The sequence below is a fragment of the Panthera leo genome, chromosome D4 (genome assembly GCF_018350215.1).
Source record: "Panthera leo isolate Ple1 chromosome D4, P.leo_Ple1_pat1.1, whole genome shotgun sequence".
Taxonomy (NCBI): domain Eukaryota; kingdom Metazoa; phylum Chordata; class Mammalia; order Carnivora; family Felidae; genus Panthera; species Panthera leo.
Window position 1 is genome coordinate 47511583 of NC_056691.1, and position 12316 is coordinate 47523898.

The 12316-nt window shown below is 39.9% G+C and overlaps 1 protein-coding gene across 8 annotated transcripts in view; it reads right to left on the minus strand.

Moving 5' to 3' along the window:
* ELAVL2 (ELAV like RNA binding protein 2) overlaps nucleotides 1–12316 on the minus strand; it is a 201176-nt gene that overhangs the window by 136914 nt on the left and 51946 nt on the right. Inside the window, exon 1 of one of the 8 annotated variants that reach the window (XM_042912822.1) lies at nucleotides 2997–3052. The exons of the other annotated variants lie outside the window; for them this stretch is intronic. The gene's annotated coding sequence lies outside the window, so the exon portion shown is untranslated. Of the gene's footprint in view, nucleotides 1–2996; nucleotides 3053–12316 lie in introns of those variants that run through there. 8 annotated transcript variants of the gene reach the window in all.

The following is a 12316-nucleotide window of genomic DNA, read 5'->3' on the forward strand; positions in this document are numbered from 1 at the left end:
AGGTTACAGCTTCAAGGGCATGATGCGGGTTTGATGCAGCAAGGTCCGCTAAGGGCGCCCAGCGCTCCCCGCCCCCACGCGACGGGCGGGGCGGGGGGGGGGATGGAGAATGGAGGAAGGACTCCTCTAACCTATGGCGGGGGTGGAGGCGGCAAAATTGCCCTGTTGGGCGAAGTCAAATCAGGCATAGTAAAGTAAGGGGTTTAACCACATGGAAATAGAGACAATCCATCCCTCAGTTTGGGGAACCGAGACTGGGGACACCAGAAATAGCTAATTGATTCTATATCAGCATTTCTGTTGTCACCCTAAATCCGATTAGCAATTAAATGACCTTAATTGACTTTGTACGGGGTTACTGGGAAAACCGCTCAAAGCGCCTGCGCCTCTTTGACCTCCCTCTAAACAGTTAATTACAATATTCCCATCCCTAGCAGGCGGGATTGCTAAAAATGCCTGTTTCCAAACGTTAGGCAAAACTGGGCCTACCAAATTTGCCAATCCAAGCCTAAAACTCTTAGAATGCCCTACGCCCTACTTCCTGAAGCTGACTTCTTGAAGTTATGGGAGATCTCTCTACAGAGTTCCCCAAGTCTTCCAGTCCATTTCGACCTGCAAAACGTTGCGTTTTTCGTGGGAACTCCAGAAGAGGTTAAAATGGGGTGCCCAAGCACTTGGTCAAAACATGGAAGGAGAACCCAGGAGTGCTTGGTGTAAGACATACTCAGGGAATGACAATAATAACTGAGCAATAGTTACTTTTTTAATCCTCCAAAAAGCGACTTTTAAACACTCAACATTTTTTTTTTTTTTTTTTTTTTTTTTTTTTGCAGACTTATCTGTTCAGATTCGTGACAAACCTTTCAGATGTCCCATTTAAGAAGCCATTTTGCAAAGGAAGTCTTACAGGCTCAAATAGATTTTCTACTCTACCATCTCTAAAACATGCACACTTTTTTCTTGACCTTTAGGAACTTATTTCCAATTAGGAAAATAATTTATTCGGTTACTATTGTCTTTTCTGTACTCTCCCCCCACCCTCGACTTTACGCCTGCATTTTATAGGTTGCAGTTTAGGCCTAAGAAATAAACCACCTCCATCTCCCTCCTATTCCCAATATCCAGAGGATGGGTATATATATATAAATTGGGATGTGGGAAAGGGCTAAACGTTTAGAAGCTTAACCAACAGGAGTGGCACATGAGTGGGGGCGGGGAAAGAACCCGTGCATTTCGGGGAGAAAGTAAGAGATTCATCTCAGCCCAGCAGTGTTAAGAGTAAATACTAAATGCTTGACTATTTCTCTCACTCTGGCCACAATAAAGCCAGATCTGCAGCTGGCAATTACAAGAGAAAATACCCAGACTCGACATCAGTTTCGCTAACCCGTATTTGAAAATGGCAAACGGGGAACGTATCCAACCTCCAATTTGCCACAGTTGTATAGCTCTCATATTAATTCTTTACAGACGTGAAATAGGTGGGTACGTAGCAACGTGCTGGGCATAAATTAAGCAACAATGGCCACGCGAGGTCCTATTCGCCGCGGAGCTCCCGTGCTGGGCACTGCCACCTTGCTATCCCCAGATCCCACCGCCCCGGAGATGGCAGAGTCCGGAGGCTAGCCCTAAGTTGGCTTTTAGACCCGGGAGGGTGGGTGGGGTGGAGAGTACCCTGGCCGTTTTTGTACCTGTCCCCCATTCTCTCCATCTCAAGCACCACACGGGCGTTCTCACGCACACTCACCCACACCCCCTCGTGCCAATAATTTAAACTTCTCTTAGGCAAAGGCAGCACCTCGTTCACCGCCACCACCTCCCTCCTCGTCCTCCCCGCCCAGCTAACACCCTCCCCCTTTCCCACATCTACCCTGATTTCTCTTTTTCCGCAGTAGAAAGCCAGCTGGTTTCTCCCAAACCCTGAGAAATCACAAAAGTTAAAATGAAGCATGTGTCTGCCCAGCGTCTCACCCCAACCATCTTTCTCCCGGCGTCAGATTAACAATAGCTATTCGAGAAGGGCGGGGGGCGGGGGGGGCGGTAAGGAAGGGGGTGAGGGCAACGTAGCTGAGTTGGCTCCTGGGGTAACTGTGAATTCTCGGGGCTGAGAAGGGGTTCCCCCCTCGCCCCGAAGGCGAAGTCAGCCGCGTAGGACCAAGGACAGGGCTTGGAATCCACTTCCCAGCGCCGTGCACAACAAGACTCCCAGGCAGCCGCCACTCCACAGACACAGCTCCAAGGATCTTATTTACGCTTTTCTGAACAAAGGGAATCTCATATCCGGTACAGGCTTAAGAATTCGGCCCTAAATTGGCTACCTTCTTTTAAAAAATAATCACGGTAATTGGCGCCCAAGAATTAGAGCCCGCACACCTAGCAATGATGAGTTTTGACAGCTTCTACCCACCCCAGCCCCAGCCCAGCCCTAGCCCTCAGGCGGCATGTACTTTTTTCAGTCAACTACAACTAGCAGCCTGGTGCAGCATCTAAATTCCATCTGGCAATCCCATCTCCCCAGCACATGTTATCTGGTTAATGCAATTAAGTGTGGGGTTTTCGCTGGTCTAATCTGCAAGTCCAGGCTTCTGATTCCCCTCAATAGTATTAACGCCTCTCCAGTCCTTTGGTTGCTGTGCGAAAGTAGAGGCATGCATCCCCCAAAACCGAAGTTATCCCTCTCTTCCCACGAAATGAACTTCCAACCTCAATCCCGAAGCTCACTCAACATCTAGACTCCTATTGTACCCCTGCTCTACTCTACCCACATTTACCACTTAAGTTACTGCCGCTGACATTTACGAAAATTCAGTACGTCAAGCATGCGTCCACCGTCTTTTAGTCTAGCTCTCTAGAATTAAAAAGCAGAACAGTAGCTTTGAAATGAGACAAACATGTGCAATTAACTTCATATTCTGTATTCCGCTCACTTACAGGTTTTCTGGGTTTGCCAGCGCATCGCTGCAACTAATGATTAAAGAAACCAAACCGAAACTTACCTTTCTCCCTTAAGGTTTTTGTGTATGTGTGTTTTTAAAGTAACGGTGCAGTTCTCCCAATAAGGATGAGCAAGAAGCTGCTGGATAGTTCTCTTAAGACAGCACGAAACCTAAACTGTGCTCGGCTTAAAAGAAGCAAATAAAAAGAAATGCTTTCGACCCCAAAGTCCAACGCTAAAAGAAATGGCGAAAAAAAAAAAAAAAGATGAAAGGGGAGGGGAAACTTAAAAAAGAGAGTTTAAAAAGACGGAGAGACTATCCTCCTATTGCCGTTCAACTAAACAAAAAGGGGCAAGAAAAACAAACGAAGGAACAAAGAAAAGAGACGAAAGAACGTTTTTTCAAAAAGACGATGTCTTTCTCCTTGTTGCTTTTTAGTAGGTCGCTACAGGAGTAAGCTGCTGCATCTCTAACTGAGAACAGAAATAAGGGGGGAGGACGTCTTAAAAGGGAGGTGGACTGGACCACAGATTTATAGCACCGTATCACCAACCCCTTCTCTGCCTCCGCACTGCCGTGTGTGCAGCTGCTCTGCCAGGCTCCTATCCCGGGCAGCACGCGCGGAAGTATACGCCGAGTGGCGCCACAACGTAACTTGCTCATCTCCCCAGGACTCTGATTGGCCTAGATGCTCCCATTGAGGCCGCCCGGGCGAGCTTGCTTGATATGATTGGCTAGAAGCTTGTGTCACTCTCAAGAGCTCAATGGAGTCCCGTTTCAAGGTAAGTTGTGCGGGGAGGTACACACTTAACACTGGCGGCGAAGGGAAATGCAAGAAGCAAAAAGAGATGGAAAGAGCAACGTGGGAGGGTTGGAACTGTAGTATCAGAGTTTGCGATATGGCATGATCTTCTTTCCTCTTAAATCTTTCTGCTTCCGAAAGACTCATTTTCCTTGCCACCACTGCCGCATCTATGGCACGTTTCTTTATAACATTAAACTCTGTCCGGTATGTATGAGTCATTGAGAGCTCCCTCTCTTTGATCTGAGTGAAAGGAATGAATGTACATCCATTACTTGCCCGCATGCCTTTCTCGATGTGTGTTCTAGTATTCTGTATTAGATATTAGGCAATTTTATGTCTTTCTCTATTTTAATATATGCATATTGCAGCTCTCTTGTTGATTTTTTTTTTTTTAAAGCATCCTTTTAGGATAAGAATGAGTTCAGAAATGCTTTCAAATAAAGGTGGACGGTTTGAATTCGCTTTTATTTCATGTTAGAAAAGTGTAGGATAAACATCCTGTCAGGAAAAGAGGTACTAAGTAGAGCTAAGGTCCTTCACTTTAAGGTACATGGTGATTCAAAAAGAGCATCTGTATGAAAATTAGAACAAGCCACTCCTCTGTATTTGCTGGCAGTACAGTTCTTGGACCACACATGTATTGCTGACAGTAAAGATTAGTCGAACCTTTATCTGGGTTTTTTTCCTCTGAGGATTTAGAAAGTTTAGCCAGAAGACCAAGTGCTGTCAGTGCTTCTGCTTTATAGATGAAGACTACTTTGTTAAACACCATATTTTAATGACGTTCAGGAGGCTGAGGTTTTGTTCGTGGTGTTTATATCTTCCTCCAAGTGAAAGTGTGGTCCTCAGGATCGACTTGATATATAAGTAGAGACAATATTAACTTGACCTAGGTTCTTTTCCAGCCTGAATTTCTTCTTTTAATCTTGACAGTGCAACTTCCTAGATAGTACTTAATGTTTCTTACGCAATGTAACATATCTTCTCTAGATGCTCATGCCCTTCTAAAAGGAATTCCTTTACCTGTTTATTGCTAGTGCCTATCTTTGAAAATTCGGAAAGAGAAGGCACAGGTAAGAGTTAGAGATTGCAGGAGGGCAGGGTGGGCTGGAGGGTAAGGGACAGAAAATCACAAAGCAAAATGACTACAAAGTGAGGGGTGAAGTAATTCAGAGTTCCTTGAGAGTGTCCTTGAGTGTTGATAAATGATTAATGGCAAAGAACAGAAGACCTGTTTATCTCCCATATAGTCTGTATAATATGTTCAAATTCTATTACTTTGCGTGACAATAACAGGGGGTTGGAAAAGGAGGCCTGAATCTATATGTTATCTTATAATAGGCATTGTTATCTTATAAGTTATAATTATCATGTCCTAATCCCCAGCCCCACTTTTTATATAACAACAAGATTGGGGTCCTAATTTCAACTTAAAACTATTCTCTAGACCTGGGTGGAACAGGTCTAGAAAGAAGGAAAGAAGAAAGAAAAGCAATTTGAGGAAATGGAGTAAAGGGGCTGAGGGGAGGACAAATCAAGGAAAAAGACAGAACGACTCCACCTCACCTAAAATAGAATAATCACTGTATGAATAAACAGTTGGAAAGTTGTGTTTGTTATCATCTTCCCTCAAGCCCTCCCCTTACCCCCAGGTCAGTACAGAGAAATAACTCTTAAAGTAATAAATACAACTTAAGTAAAACACTGTTTAATCAGACTTATCTATGAAGTGACTTGTCTTTGCTCCTGGTTAACGTGCTCTTAATATTGAATTAGTTGCACGTATTCATGTAATATCCTTGGCACTTTGTAGAAAATCTTTACCAATAACTTACAACTACATAAGTATCTTCTAACTGGGTGGAAGCTAATACTTTGTTTCATTTTTTGATGTGTGTTTATTTCCACAAGGAAGGTTTTTTGCAGATTACAGTGGTATATTTTCCCAAAGTGGGGGGGAGGGTTGATATGGAATCCTGGGTGTGGTGTGGTGTGATGAAAATCTAGCATGTGTGTTCTGTAGTTAGAGAAAACACTATTGGAAAATAGTAAACTTATCCATTCAAATGCAAATGCTAAATTCTGTGGATTCAGTATATAGGCTTTCTTTAGTTTGGGCAGAGGAGCAAATGATTTTCAAGATGTGGTCATCTTCAACATGTTGTGTTTCTACGCAGGTAAAATGGAGTTAAATTACTTAAGATATTGAAAATATCCTAAAATACTAGTTTACTTCCTCAATAAAACAGATGTTTTTAAATTTAAAAACTTTTACATGGATACATATACCATAAGTTATATGTATTTTGCCAACTTTTAAAAATAAAAACTGAATGCAGCCTATTTAAAATAAGGGATATCTGGATGTAGATTTCACTTTGAAATTCATGTTGTCATAGCCTGAAATACTAACATATTCTATCTTGCAACTAATAAAGACTATGTGTGTGTAAACATCACACTCCACATTAAGCAATTGTAGTCAACCCCTTTTCATCCATAGTTAGGTAAAGTATTATCCACAGCCTATGAACTTGCATTAGAAAAGCATTTAAAAGATATCTGGGTTATGATTGTCATGTTAGCTCTGATATATCTTCAAAGTCCTTGGCATTATTTTAAACTGCAGTAGAAAATGGATGGATCTAGGGGTTCACTCACTGAAAGTTTGGAGGAAAAGTTGGATGTGGAGAAAGTTGCAAAAAGAATAGTTCTCAAAGCTGAAAAAGTAATGGATTCAATAGATTATTTTGCTTAAGTGTGTATAGGAACATTCATTCATAGGAATACTAATCAGCTATTGTGGGCAATGTCTTTTAGAATAAATAACTCTCTTATACTATGTGAGGGATGTGATTTTAGCATTTCATGATGAAGGACGATGTAAACTACTATTGTGACATTTTTTTAAAAAAAGTAAATAAACAGTAAAGCTATTTAGATGAGTTTACAATGTTTGGCTTATGGGGGTAGTTCCAAATATTATGCCCTCTCAGATGAATAAAAATATTCTGTGTTAGTTTGTTGGGCAGTTTCAGGTGGGGGTGGGGTCTGTGGTTTATACCATCGGAAATGTGACAGTTTAATGCCTGCGTGACAAATATAGAAATTATATAGCTTGTTGATTACTCTTTTATTTACTCTTCTTAAAGAAGCATGTCGACTTTCCTTCTACAGTTTAGAAAACAGGAAAAAAGTTGTCAAGAAAATTGACACCAACTTGAGTTTAAGAGCGTGGCAACCGGGCAAGAGAATGAGGCAGGAATTAGCACCATGGACAGAGACGAGCCCATCCAGAATAAAGGTTTGCAAAGTCCCTTAGTGTTTTCTGTCCCTCCCATGTAACAAACGGAAACTGCAATTCTTGGGACAGACTTTAAGGAAGACGCTGTCCTACTTCATAGAAACACATTCATGTTGAATTAGGCTGGCTTTTGCTAGGACTCGGCCTTGGTGACAAACCGCATGTAAGGTTAGAGCCCCGAACTCGGGTCGCACCCTTCACTGTGTTTCTCTTCTCATACACTCCCTTGCCCTAGTGAGCCTGCATTTCATCAGTGTTCATGCAAAATAAATGCAAATCCAGGTAGTCATCGAAAAGTCTGCTAAATCTACTCCAGAGTTTTTAATCCTCGAAATTCCCAGCGGGAATCGCAACAAAACCGCCTACCCGCTCCCCCTCGCTCCCCCCCACCCCCAGTTCTTCACTGGCTCCTTCCACGTACTGGCAAAGGGGCAAAGCCTTTTATCGGAAGATAAGTGACCTCCGAGACTATTTTGCAAAGGACCCTTTATATTGCAAACACTTTCCATCAGGGACAGTGCCAGAGGCGGCAGTGAGTAGGATCACAAACATCCTTCACTTTCTCTTTACATTTTGTCTTTAAACTACTGTTCGAGGGAAAAACTGTAAAGACAGCACACTCGGCGAGAATTCCCTTAAAACCTTAGGTTACTGCTCACACTTAAAAGATATGTGAACTGTTTAGTTAAATGTTTAAATTTTTTTCTAAAATGTAATCTAGTGTCGCGGTAAATCTTTTGAGACCAGCTTAGATTGTTCTCCCCACCGCTACACACACGCCTTTTTTTTTTTTTTTTTTTTTTTTCCCCTGGGCAAAATTTGTATGAAGTTCATTGTCCTTTAGGTGATTTGACTGCAGATAGAGACTAAGATGTGTTGCACGTGCCCCAGCGTGTCTCGAAAAATATATTTGCAGCTTCGGATCGACGATCATTTATGTAAAGCTTCCCACAAATGTCCTCAGATTTCTCTTCTTCCCCTCTTTTGCTCAGTAGCAACTTTTAGCAGGATAAACTCAGGTATTTGCTGAGCATGCAAAGGGAGGTCTAGATGACCAGGAGAGGGTTAGGTAAGAAAAACTGGAGGTGAGAAAAGGCAAATCAGAGCTTTGTGTCCGTTTCTTTCAGGGATGCTAACAGCTTTCTCTAAGCTTTCTCCTGGAGCCGATACATCTCATGCAAAATTAATACAAGTAATTAAAAATACCAGTTTCCAAAGTTAAAGGAAACCATCTGTCTCAGCTGGTGGCAATCAGTCTTTCGGTCGGCCCCTTTACTGGGACCTGGGAAGAAACGGTTTCTCTGCTTCGGAGGCTCGGAGGCTCTTTCTTATATTGAAGATTTATGTTTCCACTTGTGTGCGATGCACGTTTAATTTGAAATAATAAAGCCGGGCTGAGAGACCAGTCAATCAGAGCTATCAACTGTTCTCCGTACGCTGCCCTGCCCCCACCTCCCTCTGGTTTCTAACCCTTTTTCTTTTCTTTACCCTCACCACCCTACCCTCCCCCTCCCTTTTCCTCCGTCCCCAGCTCACTCACACACTCGCACTTTCCCCCCACGTGTGTTCAGATCAAACCCTTGCCCCATAGAGCAAGTGACCGCAACGGGGCACGGTGACAAAGGCGGAGTTTGTATCAGAAGAAGACTGAGGCCCGGGGAGACACGGCGGATAGAGAAACAGCTGTCTTATCAGCCCGCTGCAGAGATGGAGATGGCTCGAGAGGTCCTCAACAGATAATCACTTGAATAGGTTTGCAATGCGCCAAACTTCACGCTTGATAAGGCCAACCCAATGTAGAGAGCAGCCCGGATCCTGCTCCATTCTGTTTTATCTGAGCTGTAAATTAAGAAATTGAAATTCAGGTGGCAAAGGCAGCAGTCTGCTGATAGACCGCTAAAGTAAACTGTCATTAAAATGCTTGCGGCAGGCAGAGAGGGGGCGCCTGGAATGGGATATTGTTTTATTTTTTAATTGGGGGGTGGGTGGGTGCTGGGGTGGCCAGCCAGGAGAGACAAAGCCCACCGGTTTTTAAAATTATTTGGGGAGGGGAAAATGAGATTTAGCAAAGGGACACAGCATCTTGATCATGATTCTTAGTCGTAGATTCCATGCATAAACAATTTGAAAAGTATAAAGTTGTGGGAAGTTTGGTGAAAGAGTAAGGAACAATTTTAAAGCAATCTGATAGGAAATAGAATTCTGTCTTTATCAGAACACGGGGCAATGGGAGCTCTCTGATGACAGTATTAGAAACTAATTCTAAATGGAATCTAAAGTTTTCCTTTTATTGTAAGAAAAACAGATCAACCGGATACAGAGGAGTTACCATAAACTGAGGTTAACCTGACCTTTTTATTGATGTGATAGGGCCACCAGAGAGATTCCAGGGTGATTTTTAGAACAGCCTAAGAAATTATCGACCACATAAGAGAATCATCTTAGCTACATACAGGAATAAGAGCTGTATTTCACCCACTTCCCCTTTACCCAGATTATTACTAGGAGGTAAATTCAGAAAACTAAAAAAATTCCACATGTGTATTTTGACACCACGTGGTTCCTACAGCACACTTTATACCTACACTCTTATGTTTGCTTTTATGGATAGGAGGCGTGAAATTCTATGCATTATTTGAATCAATGTTTCACAAAAGTTTAAAATGTATAATGACCAGAATATAGCCAGTGACCTTGCTGCCTAGATTCACTAATGACTGTGCACTGTACCTTGTTCTTTTTGTCACTGAGGAGATTATAAATTCACTGGTGTGCATTTATGAGAGTGTATAACAGGATGCATTTCATTTTCCACAACAGCGTTTATATCTTAAGTTTTAGCAACATTTCTGAAAAGATACCTTCTGGTGATAACACAAGTTAATGCAGCTTTAGAAAATCAATCATTTTTTACTTTGTTTAACCCCAAAACTTTAATCAATGTTAGGATGCACTTAATTGATATTATTAAGGCTGCTTAAATCACAGTGGGATGTGGAAGAATTAAAAATGAATTTGTCAGGAAAAGTAGTTAGAAAAAATTAAGGTGTGAGTATACATTTCAGTACTTATTAAACTAGATGTATTAGACTATTGTTTTAAACTTTGCATTTATCTGATTACTCATAGGGAGTTGAGCAAATAAATATAAATAAAGGAATCTCAAACACATTTTTGTTCAATTCTTCATGCAAAAAATCCATCATATCTTCTAACCCAGAAAGCAGGTGTTGTTGTTGCTAAATTCAAGTATATGGATGAATGAGTGCTGTATGTATTTCCTGAGAGAGAAATTTATGTTTATGTAAGCTAAATTTTCCCTTCTGTATCACCATTTTCCATAATGTGACATTGGTTTAAATAATGGCTGCTATATAAGCATTTTAAGAAATATTCTTTTAAATTCCAGCCTTTCAGGCACTATTATCTTCAAATAATCATACAACAAGATATTTTTCTGCTTGTTACAAATACTCAAGTAAGTTTGAACTGCCAGCCTTAACGAGTCTCTTAAGCTATGTTTAAAAATTTTTATCTTAATTAAATTGAAAATATGCATATAATGGACAGCTTAAGCTATTATTTGCCAAAACAGGCAGGACTTTTTAAAGATGAGAATTTACAGAAGGGTTAAAGGGTGTACTCTCACTAAGTTTGAAATGTGATAAAATGATATTTTATAAATGTACATTATAATGTTTCACAACTAAAAGATAATTTTAAAAAGAAAATTACATTACTGAACAGAAAAGTCTTTTAGCATGAATTATAAAAATCTCTCCTAATTTTTGTCACAAATAAATATATATGGCATTATGAATGATGAAAAATAATTTTAAAATGTTTTAAATGCCAATTTTATTTTTAAAGGGATTCCCCATTAATTCTTCTCTGTGGGAAATGGGATAATAGATTTTCAAGGAAAACATTCTTTTTATGATGTATGAAGGTAAAAATATTGGAAACTTTAGAAATATGTAAAATTTGTAATATTTTTGTCCAAAACTGATTATAAATCTATTACCAAAGAAAAAACTCAGACAACTAATAGCATCCTTACACATATAATATTTATCTTCAGGTGAAGGTCAATATAACCAGTTCCTGTTTCTAAGTATTTATTCCTGATCTTTGACAAAAGAACCATTTTGGTTTGATTCAAGCATCTTTTATAAGCCTATATTTGTACAATATCTCTTTACAAGTTTTTAATGGTAGAGCCTGTCAAAAATTAGTCCTTTAAATAGAAATTGTAATGTTACTCTACCATGAGCTACAGCTTTGCAAATTGTTAAGAGTTTGGGTTTGTACTTCAGATACATATCAATTTGAACCTGACTCCATCACTGTTAGTCCTTAGACAATTAGCTTACTGTCTTCTAAGAGTTGATTTCCTGATCTGTACAATGGTGATAATAATGCTTAATGTAGGATTACTGTAAGGTCAAATGTAATTGTTGAGTGTAAAATATTCAAACTTCCTGGAATAGAGGAAACAGTTGATACAAGGTAACTATAATGGTAACAATACTGGTGACTTAGCACATTTATTTGATGAAGCAAAAATTAGAGTCCCTCCTTTTACATACTGTCTATTAAATATTTTCATTTGCTGTTATTAATATCCCAACCGATATACCCTATAATAAATATCTTCTCACCTTTCTAATTGTAACCAAGTTTAAAAGGCCTCAAAAAACATAAAATCTGTCTGCCCTCTCATGTGGCTTCAATATATTTCCCAATACAATTTCATGAGCCCATAAAAAGTTGTGGGTCTTCAAAAAGGAACTTAGTCTGAGATCCCACTTGATTGATATAATAATAAAAACACCTTAGATTTTTATAGTACCTTTTATCACAAAAAGCTCAATGCATTTTTACATATTTATCATTGTAGCCCAGAAGGTAAGGAAGGACATAAATTATTTTTCATTTTCATGGGCATAACAGAGGCATTAGGAATATGAGTTACATTTCTAAGATTAATAGAAATAAAGAGCGGCTTTCCTGAATGTCAGTCTTTCTACAATGTGTTACTCACTTTGGCATTTATTATGACCATTGTTTATTTAGGCTCAAAATGTTAGTGTTTGCTATTAAGTATAAGTTATAATTCAGCCAATTACTTGCTGAAATCAAGTTGAATCAAATACATGCCATCACAGTCTAATCAAATTAAAATATTTTGATTTTATGCCAAGAGACACTTTTATTATTGAATTACATATATGCATATATTACCCATCTTTATTTACCATTCTGTGTTAA